The sequence below is a fragment of the Lissotriton helveticus genome, chromosome 12 (genome assembly GCF_964261635.1).
Source record: "Lissotriton helveticus chromosome 12, aLisHel1.1, whole genome shotgun sequence".
Classification (NCBI taxonomy): domain Eukaryota; kingdom Metazoa; phylum Chordata; class Amphibia; order Caudata; family Salamandridae; genus Lissotriton; species Lissotriton helveticus.
Genome location: NC_136073.1, coordinates 578,575,726 through 578,587,900, shown reverse-complemented (window position 1 = coordinate 578,587,900; position 12,175 = coordinate 578,575,726).

Sequence of the window (12,175 nt, the reverse complement as noted above, 5' to 3'; positions counted from 1 at the left end):
ATCAGTTCGACGGTGACTTTACATAAGCTTGTTATCGCTGTTCTCAGAGGCCAGAGTCCAGCCACCACATACTTTCCCTCACAAATCAAAGCTAAGCAAACACAGCTATGGTTAATTGGCCAGGTGAACTGTCGTGCCCAACTGTAAGCGTCACACTTTACCAAGTCAATGCCACCCCTGCGTCTTGGTTCTTAAACTCGCCTGACTAGACCGGTCCCTAGCTGCTGCCGCCAAAAAACAAAACAAAAAAAGAGATTGTAATCAGAAAAAGAAAAGTAAATGCCAAAATGAGGAGTTTTTTTTAAAAGGTGCTATGTGAAAACTTTACTGGGATACATGGAATGGAAAGGCTGGGTGTAGGATGTCATTTTAAATAATCTGTACAAATATTTGAAAAAATATTAGTAGTTAAGGAAGGATAAATGAAAACACTTTAGTGTAATGCTGACGTGTGCTGGAAACGAAGATTTTTATTAGGATCAAAGCAAATCAAAACACTTTACTTAGTAATGTGCAAATGATAAATATTTGCTGAAACCCGATTTCCACACATAATCGTTTGTGTCCTGTATAGTTTTATTAGTAACTGTATGTCTGTGCTACTTTAGTGGGCATTTCGGTGGGAAATATGGCGTCTGTAAACTACTGCACACTACTATCCCATACTTTAGTAATATTTTTTGATACTCTTGTTCTTTGTGTGACGCTTGTATTTTTTAAAATCCCTATGACTTCAGTGATCTAAAATTGATGGCAGCCAGCCCCCCCAACCTGACGAATGTTCCAGCAACACTGCCCAGAAGGCATGCTGCTTTGTAACCCTCCCTGGCAGACATCAAAGTTCCTGTGGTGCAGGGCTGTAGGTTTTCTGAATTTGTCCCTTTCTTTTTTGGGTCTCCTGATGAGGCTGTTGTACGAGGAAAAGAATCACCCCTCAGGACCCCATGGAGTGTTGTATCTGCACGATGCAGGGGTACCCAATGACAAACAGTGGGACACCTGGGCCAGGGACCTGGCAGCCGCAAATGCGTGGACCAGTCCATGTACGTGGAAGAGGTGTGGCGCCGCGGCCAGGGCGACTGACTCCGGAATCTGGGGATCACGGTTCGATCCCCGGCACCGGCGGCAGATTAGCCCAGCACCATGTGACTCTGGGCAATAGCTTGCTTAATCTTCCAGACGGCCCCCAGCGCCTAGAGACCCTAACGGGTGATTGTGCGCTTTACAAATGTGGATATTATTATTATTATTATTATTACCAGCGCGTGGCCAGGCCTCATCATCTTCAAAAGCCCTGAGCCTGTAAATATGAATAGCACTCCTGGGAATACTCATCGTGGCCATGAAAGAAAAAGCACAGAAAATACATTAAAAGAAACGGCTCTACCATGCAATGCGGCACCTTCCGCTCACCAGAACAGTGCGCAACTGCAGAACCAGAAGGGACTGCGATAGCCCTGGGAATACTGTACAGTTGTAGGCACAACTGTACTAAGGTGCGATAAGGAAAAATACTTTAGAGTGAGGTACTTCGAAGAGGTCTTGGGTAGTCAGGATGTCCATTAAGGGCCTGATTAAGAGTTTGGCGGTGCGGTAGCAGGACTGCCCGCTACCAAACCCGTGTGTGCACCGCCCACTATATATGACTTTTTAAGTCACTGGCGGGAGGTTCTTTGGTGTTCTCACGGTACCGCAATGTGAATGTCAAAGACAGTACTTGCACGGCATGGACTGGTGCAGTCCATGCCGTGCAGGTACTGGGGTGCATGCACACAGGGAGACAACATGTGCCCCCCCCCCCTGCATGCACCCCATGCTTCTGAGGCAACAAGTGTCCCTTTGTTTCCTCTCCGCCACGATTTTCATGGCGGATGTACTGCTGTGAAAAGCGGGGTGGAGAATAAACTCGTAATATGCTTGGCGGGACGGCCAGGCATATTGCGGCCTCAAGATCACTGTGCTACCACCAGGGATCGCGGATGCGGGAGTGCAATGGTGGTCTGACCAACCTAGCTTTAATAGGGCAGTCGGAAGACCGCCACGCCGTGCCCCCCTGAGTCTAGCGGTGTGTTGACCGCCAGACTCATAATCAGGCCCCAAGTATTCATGGGCAGTACATTTGGTTGGGATGTTTATTGGAAGAAGGGGTGGAAGGTACAAGTGCACCGCAAGTGGATTTTGATGAAGCGGACAAGGAGGTTAACATCATCTCAATGGTCCAGAAGGGTCACAGACTGCACAGCACACAACCGGAGGGCCAGCTGTCCACCCAAGGTCTAATCGGGGCCGGACTGGTAACCAGAACAGGCCCTGGCAAAGTGATTTGCCGCGCACCCCCCCCCCCTCAGGGGGGTTGGAGGTGCTGCCGAGCTCTTTGCCGGGCCAGTTTTCGGCCGATTTTGGTACAGGGCTGATTTTGCAGAAACAAAAACGGCCCCCAGGGGCCCAATACCGGCCCCCACCCGTACGGCGCACCGGGGGATTGCCCGGTGCCCGCTATGGCCAGTCCAGCCCTAGGGCTAATCATTACAGCCAGATTACAGCTTCATATTAACTGTGCCCCATGAGTCTCTAAGCTGGATCTCAATGCAGGATACCACCACCTGAAGTTCCAATCAGTCATGTAACATGACAATATACAGTGTAAGTGCAGCGTTAATAGGCAAATACAGAAATGTGCATTTATACTGTAGAACTCCATTCAACTGGGTCTTCACAGATAAGGCAGCTTCAACAATTCATGCCGAGCAGGCAGTGGTGTCCATCATGCACACTCATTCCTCTCTGGAGGTACAATGATTGTATTCCATGAATGATCCAAGGAAAGGTCGAATTTATTGCGAAACAAGGTGGAATTATCAGCATTCAGAAACGTTCATCAAGTTTGGTCTGCCATGGCCGCAGATGAAGACATCCAGATTACGAGCCGCCAAATTAGGTCTGGGAGGCCTTCTTGCCCATTACCACAAGGCAAAACAGGACCTCAGGAGGAGACTTCGTGAAACTATTTAACAGGTAAGAGAGAACCCTTCACACAGTCTTGAGTGCCGACGTTAGCTTGCCTTGCCCCCAGTCAGAATCCAGATGCATAATCTTTAGATCGTCCCATAACTTCATCAACAGCGACCAGATTTGTGACCCCGTTTTTCCTTTTCTCCACTCTAGGCAGTCACCCATTTCTTAGTCCCGGAATCATGAGCACTGCACAGCATTCATTTTCAGACACATGCGGTGAAGAGGGGCAAATATGGCAATGGCAGGCAGCTCTCATGAAGGCTCCATCAGCTCCAGCTTTAGGCTGGTGCCAGCACCTGCTGCCTGGGAAGCAAAATTAAGGGTCCGGCAAACACCTAGTTACCACACCACTGGACACCGCAAGAAAGAGCAGAAGGTGGTCACCAATTGGTCCCACCCATAATTACACCCAGGAGCAGAACAGGAAGAATCCTAGTCCTTCGCTATGACATAAGAACAGCAGCAAGAAAAACAAAATGCCTTCCCTAAAGCCCATCCATGGGTAATCATGTTAGTTCCCAGACTTTGAGGAGTTTCTTTTTAACATCCATTAGAAAGGGCTGCTTCTAGCTGAACAAAACTTAACTGAGCACTGCCTCATCGAAATGACAAGGATTTATGTAACCCGGAAACTACATTTCTTTTTTATTTTTTTGTTTCAAAAGATTTTATTAGGAATTTTTACATATACAGTACAGATACAGTGAAAGCAATACTGGTCTCGTTATACCGCCGTTGCGGTTACAATTGGTTTACTAATGGAAGAAGTGCCCAAAACGATTACATTGCACATTTACAATCATCAAAACTACCACTGGCCTACCTGTCCATAATCCTAATAGCCATTTGCAGTTATCAAGAAGTAAAAACCTTCTTTGCAGGACTTGACCAAACACACAAAAAAGTGTGTGGGGAAGAACCAGGCATAGACAATACTCTAGAGCTTATACTGCACATTAAAGGATGCCTATGGTCGCTGGCCTTAGCTTATGAACTGTGCAAACATGGAAAATGTTGGATCAATTCACTTGGAGCTTTTCTAGACTCAATTCTCCCAGGAATACATGGATAAAACACCATATCATAAAGTCCCTGAAGTGGTAAACATGGCTCTGCTTTCTAAGGTGCGACTAATGGTGCTTACCCAGAGTCATACATTCCAGTGGAGTCATTTAGATATGCAACCCAGCTCATTATGGAAATTCTCCATATTTGAGGCCTCAGTTCAGAAATAACTACTAGAAACGAATGGCGGCCCAATCCCAAGTTCTCAATGTTTCAAGTGCAGCTAGTGTGGTCACTTTCTCCACAGTCATCCCTATCTTTCAACTTAGGATTTTATTTAATTTTTTGTGGGTACCACAGGTATGTCTCCAAGTTATTCTAGTCATTGTACAAAGTTCTTAGCCGAAGTATATGAAGATGCAAGACCATACATTGGCTGTTGAAATGCAGGTGTACCTTGACACAAGTCGGGCATTACAGGACTGTATGGTCACCTTCACTCACAGTGGTCATAACATACACGACCAACAAAGAGTTCAAATTCAAGAATGAGGGGGGGAATAAGATTAACTTATTCATAGCCCATACGCCCAAATTACCTTTCGAAGGCCTAATAGGGGTAGATTGCGTGCTATTACCTATTTTTTTCTCATTTCATTGACAAAAGATCATTCTTGAGGACTGTAATCTCCCTTTGAGAACGTATAGATATGTGACAATCATCTACCAAAACACAAAGTCCCCTCAAGCCCCCACCCCCCAATTAGCCAACTCCATGCTGCGCACGGCCTTTGGCTTTACATTATGGTAATAAAATATTACTTCATGTTATTTTTTTAAAAAGCCTTCGAAATTCACTGGAAAAAAACCCAGAAGATTAAAGTAACCTTATCGTTATGTGAAATGTTCAGTAACAACTCAATGTTTTGAACACAAAAGACCACAGAAATTCACCAGTTGTAGTTATCTCAATTAACTATAACACATGCACTAAGGTAACTTTAACTCACGCCCTTGCCATGCACTGCTGATTACCCCACATATTACACACTCATTTTTTTTTAAACAAATTTTTATTAGGTTTTTGTTGCACACATCATACAAAATCAATTTCAGTTCTATGTTACCCAAGCTCACAATATAGTGTCCCCTAATTGCATTCTCAGCAGCGAGCTAGGTCGCAATCCAGACTATGCTCAAAAGCCCCATTAAGGGCTGGCCCCAACATGCCCTGCACGACATACTAATGAACTCCCCATTGTACCCACCCCCCACCCCGGAACCCCATCACCGATGCCTACCTGTAGTGACAGTCGTTGTTATATGTGTGCACAGGAATGATTAGGTGGTGTTCTGCATGATGTGCCTGTCGTGTCTCGGGGAAAGACACCAATCCTATTACTATTCCTCTTCATCCTCTTGTGTCCCGTAGTCGCGCAGTGACCGCACCAGCGCGTCCCACGCCTGAGTTGTTTCTAGTGCCTTCTCTTTGCGTTGCCTACGCGCATTTCGGAATCTTAAGTTGCTTTCAGCCCCAGCCCACTTGAGGAACTCGTTCTTCCATCTCACATCACTGGGCCCCGTTGTCGCCTTCCAATGTCGTGTAATTTCGCGCTTTGCCAGTATAAGCCCCATGTCAATAAATTTACTTGTGACCTTGTTCTTGGGGGTATGGGGGAACCAGTGCAGGACACCCACGGCCATATCAAATACCAAGACCCTGTCTGTTACCGCATTGAGTGTGTCTCCCACCTTCTTCCAATATAGCTCCAACATTGGACACGTCCACAAGATATGATCCAATTCTGCTCCGAGTCTCGCACATCTGGGGCACGCTGCGGATTCCACGTCAAAGTATCTCTTGATCTTCCCCGAAGTCAGATATGCTCGATGGAGGATATAGAAATGCACCAGCTGGAATCGCGCATTCCGTGTACTCTTCCAGGCCCTCCGCACTATTTGTGACCATGCCGCTTCGGGGATATCCTTTCCATGTCTGTTTCCCATTTCCCCTTCAGCGTCTCCAAGGGTGGTAGCCCTTCATTAATCATTCTGGAGTAGAGGCACGTAACCGCCTTAAAAGTTCCCGCTGCCATCATAGCATATTGGCAAGCCATTGTTGTTCTTGGTTCCGTCAGACCCACTTTCCAATGCATCTGTATAGCTCGTGTCAATGCTGCATGCAGCAGAAAGCCCCCTCTCGGCAGGTCAAACCTCTCCGATAGTGTCGGATATGGCAGCAACGTTCCATCCTCATATAGGTTCCCCAGTACCTTGACTCCCTCCTCCTCCCAATCCTGGAGCTGCGACCAGTCGCCACCATGTGGCAGTGCCGTTAGCATCCCTATCGGGATTTCAGGGGCATACGGGTGAAGTACGCCTGCTCTACGTTGTGAGCGGTTCCAGCACAATCTGATCGTTCTTGTTTCCTGCTTTAGCTCCCTAAGGTCTAGCCTCTGCTGCAGCGCTATGAAAGAGATGACGTGGTGAGGCATACCCTGGCCCCTTTTATGCTCTGGTCCCCTGAATTTGCGCGCTATTTCCTGCGTATAAATCTGGAGCTCAGCAGCTAGGTAGTATAACTCAAAGTCTGGCACCGCCAATCCGCCTTCCGTTCTAGGCCTGACCAACGTTGTCTGTGCTACTCGTCGGCGTCCCATCCCCCCAAAGGAAAGACACTATCATTGACTTGAGGAGTTTGAAGGTAGCGGCAGGTATCCACACTGGCAGAGTCCTGAAATAGTACAAGAGCCTTGGGAGCGCCACCATCTTTAGGAGCACGATCCGGCCCGCAAGCGACAGTGGGAGAGTAGCCCAGAATGCCATACTACCCTTCATCGCCCTTATACCGCCGCCAATATTGCCCTCCAACAAGTCAGCTGCCGTGTGGTAGATGTACACGCCCAAGTACTTCATGCAGGTGGGTTCCCATCTCACCTCTCGGGTCACGGAGGGTTGGTCCTTCCCACGTCGCACCGGGAACAAATACGTCTTGGACCAGTTCACTTGCAAGCCAGATAGTGCACCGAAGCTTGTGAGTAAGCTTTCGGCTCCCATCCATGCCTCGCCGGTGTCTTTAAGGAAAAGTAGGAGGTCATCTGCATATAATGAAATATATTGTTGACCATCCTCATTACGGAGTCCCCCATAGTGGTCTCCCGACCGGATCGACATCGCGAGAGGCTCACTGCCAATGCAAACAGCAATGGAGACAATGAACAGCCCTGTCTCGTGCCTTTTTCCACTTGGTACTGGGGCGATATCAGCGTGCCCGTTCTCACTCTGGCTACTGCCGATGTATAAAGCACCGCCGTCCACTGCAGGTCGCCTTCTCCCACTCCGAAGCGTCCCATTACCCTGTAAAGATATTCCCACTCAAGGCTATCGAAAGCTTTCTCTATGTCCATCGATAGTATCATCGGTTGCCGAGCCTCTACATGGTCCCCTCTAGCAACCGCATCAATCGGCGTATGTTTGTGGTCGTATTACGCGTTGGAATGAAGCCAGCCTGGTCCTCATGGACCAATGTGGTCATGTACGGCAGTAGTCGAGATGCCAGGATGCTACTTAGAAGCTTATAATCAGTAGTCAGCATCGATAGTGGCCTATATGATGCCACGTCTCCGCTCCCTCTCCCTGGCTTTAACAATGGGATTACCAAGGCTTCTCGCATAGATTGTGGTAACCGCCCTAGATGGTTCGCTTCCTTATAAACCTCCAGCAGTCTGGACACTAGAAGTCAGCGTATGCCCCATAAAATTCTATGGGCAATCCGTCCAGACCCGGGGTTTTATTGCGTGCCATGCGTTTGATGGCGCTTCTGATCTCACCCAGCTCTATGTCCCTATCCAGTGTCTTCGCCTGTTCGTGATCCAATTCCGGGAAGCAGAGCCCTTCCAGGAAGAGACTCATGGCACATATTACACACTCATGACACCTTCTATGACATCATTGATAACATCACTGCAACATTTGCAATGACATTACTGACAGGAAAACGGTGCATGGTGGAGGAGTAAGCTATAGTTACCTTAGGGCGCCAGTTGTAGTTACTTAAGATAACCAACTATAACTTGTCAATTTCTGTGGTTGTTTGAGTTTAATATACTCGGTTGTTACTGGACATTTTAACTAACTATCACGTTACTTTAACCTTTGAGAGTATATATGTATATAGCTACTGAAAGAAACTAAACTCAAGGTGATGTTATAGTTGGGTACGGCAAAAAACATCTTATTGTACAATAAAAAAATAACACCTCAGAAATTAACTACAAAAAATCTCATCTTAAAGTGACGTTATAGTTAGTTGAAATGTAAGTAAGAACGTAAAGTTTTAAACTAGAAAAAAATGAAATTCACTAGTAATAGTTAAATGAAGTAACTCTATAACTCACATCCTCACCGTGCACAATGTTGTCATCAATGGTGTTATTTGAGAGGTCATTAGCGATGTCATGAATGATCTGATGGAACATGTCACGAGTCATGCAATAGGTTAGGAGATAGATAGATTCATTTGCATCTGTCAAAATGTAAGTGATTACATGGAAGACTGGAAACATCCACTTGTTCCACAATGTAATGGATAGTTATTTACAACAGGTCTTTTGAAAACAGAAAGCTAGAGCGGTCTGTTGGGAAAACCAAAACATTCACCTCTTTTCAGGTTTAGAAAGTTGTATGTAAAAGGACAGCAGGAAACCTGCTTTGTTTTGTTCAGGAAAAAAACAAATGTGCATCGTTTTGCCTCATGCGTGAAACTGAACATGCACGGACTCGCCAGTTAATAGAAAGAAATGAGCACAGCACTATTCAGCAATATTCCTCAGTCAGATCCTAAATAAGAGCCTCACAACCCGACACACCTAGACACTTGCCTGTAGAGGCAAAGATCAGTGAAAAGTGTATCTTTCAAATGTGACAACTTGGCTAATTAAAAAAAAAAGTCAGTTTGAGGTGTAAACTCAATTACTTCTAGGGCTTGCCTAAGACAGCGCACGCTCTGTCTCCCGCAAGCCATTTTCCCAACACTGGCCTTAATGGCAGCTTTGTGCTTACCATTATTTGACTTAATTGTCACTCTCAGTGGCTTGTTCTTATTGGTCAGCTGCCATAGGCTTCCTTCTTCTTCGTATGTATCACTTGTGGAACATTGGACGCATTACTTATGTCCTACAACTGCTCTTTTCTTAGATGCTACTTTTTCTTTGCGTTCCAGCACCCTACTAGAGTGTCTCTTTTTCAGGTGTCTCCCTTCTGCCTGTCGACACTCCGCTGTCCATCATGTTGCCCTGTAACATGCCTTCCAGGGCTGCCTTCAGCGCCATTGGCACCCAGTGCGAAAACATATTTAGGCACCCCCCCACAACCTCCTTCTCTACAGATTGCCTCACTGCCCCCCCCCCCCCATCTCTCCATGGCCCCCTCGAACATGCATTTAATGTATTTTAAAGTGCTGGCTTTACTAAAAAAGAATGCATTCTACCCAAAGAAATTCTATTCAGTAACATTAGCAAAAGATAACGAAAGCAGCAGAAAAAAGCAAACATAACGTCCTAACCTGTACTATGTAGTTTGCATGCAACTCTTTGATGACAGTTGATAAATCACTGTGATATATTAGGATTGTAATTTATGAACTGCAAGTAACAAAAGGGATCTCTGTGAAAAAAGAAGTAACTCACTGAGCTATCCGCATAAAATACAGTTCTGGGATCTGCATGGTACACATGGTTTCTCACCTACTTTATGAAGATTCAAACTGTCACTAGACAAAACTCTGATCTCTCTCTAGCAGGAACATTAACCACCAGAGTTACCTTCACCTTTTTATGGTTGCCTTAAATCTGCTGGATACAGAGGAAACTCTTCAGCAGGTGCTTTGTAAACCATAATTATATGTAAACAAGGCACCCCCTGCCCCCAAGGTCAGCGCCAGGTGCGGCTGCATCGGTCGCACTGCCCTGAAGCTGGCCCTGCCGCCGCTCAGTTGTCTGTGTGGCCCCCACCTACTGTTCCTACATTGTCTGTGTTGCCCCTCACACTCGCCCTCCCTCCTTTAGCCATGTTGCCTCTGCCACCTGCCTTCTCTCCATTGTCCATGCCCCCCCTCCCCCAAAAACGGTAAAGTGGCCAACGCTGGCTGTGTCATATTCTTCCTCCCACACGCAACAGTGTTGCCCACCCACACACCTCCCTGCCTCCTTATTGCCTCCTGCTGGCTGTGTCACAGTTCTTTTTTTCTTGTTAACTTTCAGCCATTTCTCAGCAGAAGCGCTGCTGTACAACATGGCTAAAAACATTGACAAAGCCAATAACTCCCATAGTTGACATCTCCTGGCATTACCAATGCTCGTAAGTGTAAAATATATACTTGTGATCTAGAACAGGAAAAAATGGCGTATGCGTTCATGAGAGTAAGGGGTTTTGCTGGGTCAAAGAGAGTACTAGTGTTTTTAATCTTAGGATAGGGAATGGTCTAGGGCAGGTGTTCAATATAGGGAAGCTACCCATCTGTCCATGCCCCAGGCCTCATCTGCTAATGCATGCAAAAAAAAAGTGTCACCCAATCTTCCATCATTCCACTATGATCTCTCTCATGTCTCTTTAAAGCATGTACGAACATCGTGCACGTGTGGTAAAACAAGTACAGCAGTAGAATATTTATACGTCCCCCCAGGATTTCAAGTGACAAAGAGAATAGATGCTAGCCGTATTTCCAGGCTTCCCCGCAACAGTCGGGTGGAGGTACAGAAAAACCCAATATCATTTGCATTTCTATGCTTGCTTCGACACCTGAGGGGGAGGAGGAATCTAAAATCCCAATGCTAATAGTACTTCCAGTCTACCTCTAAAAGCAGAGCCTAATATTCAGTGCTTAATTTGTAAAAAAGTAAGTGCCAGGACATTTTCGGGAGATCACCCATTGCCCCTGCCAACACTGCCAATGACCGTACCAACACAACTACATACCATCTCACTCCTAAAAGTAAAGTTTCATCTTTAATTCTATTATATTAACCGAAAGCATGGTTTCCAGTGTCCAAATTTCACAAATACTCCAAGACTGGAGTTTGATTAGTAAATTCTACCACACTTGAATATTTAGGAAATTTCTATATCTTTATTTAACTTACAACAGAAGGCATGACAAATCAGCTACTTTCAACAGTATTTCTAAGCTTTCACTCAGAATTACAGGGAGGAATATAAGTAGGACTGTGCATAACAAGAAATGGAAGCCTATATCTCTTGAATGTGTCAATGCCAGTTCTGTTTTGTCATGGCGTGTGCAAAACTTCATTGATAGGGACGCTGCTGGATCTCACCAATCAAAACATAAAGAAAGATTGTCTGAAAGCAAAACTATTTTTGGTGCCAAAAAGCTTACTTGCCACAGTAGTCTCAGGAAGGGAACTACTTTGTGTGGTGTGATGAGGATTTGCTACTTGTGAAAGGACAGAAAGCTGTTAATCACACTGAAGTTTGCAAATGACTGACGTGGGCTGACCATCACCCTGTGCTGTAATAGGCAGAAGAAAAATGAGAACACCACAATAACAGACCAATGGATGAAGAAAGCCATCTGAAAGCATATTATGCATCTAACTTTGGTAAAAATCTAAAGATCTTGGCTAGCCAGATCAAGCAATATGCATTTGACAATAGGTCTATACCTTCTCTCTTCTTTCAAGGGGATGCCTAGAAATACACATAAACCCTATAAAAAAACAGCACGCAGCAGTTGTCTGCATGCCGCCCCTCCATTTTCAGGGGATATGGGAATACAGGAAGCTGAAACGCTTTAACACGGACCACACTCCTTAGTTTAGTTTGCCACCTGGCCAATATTTTACAGGCATGGTTGGAATTGTAATCTTAAAGTAAATAAAAATTAAGAGAAAAAGAAAAAAAATAACTGGAGGTGTACAAAACCAGTGTTTGCCCTTTTGTAGCATACACTTAAAAAAATACAGGAATAATGCAATTCAAATATGTTTTAGACCTGTCTAATCTATCCATAAATGATTAGTAGCGCAAATAAAGACCGAACAGACTTGTTAAAATAGTGATACAGAGGACTGTGCACAAGTTTGTATTGAACCTTCCAGAATTATAAAGTAAGATCAAGTAAAGGAATATTTCCCTGAGA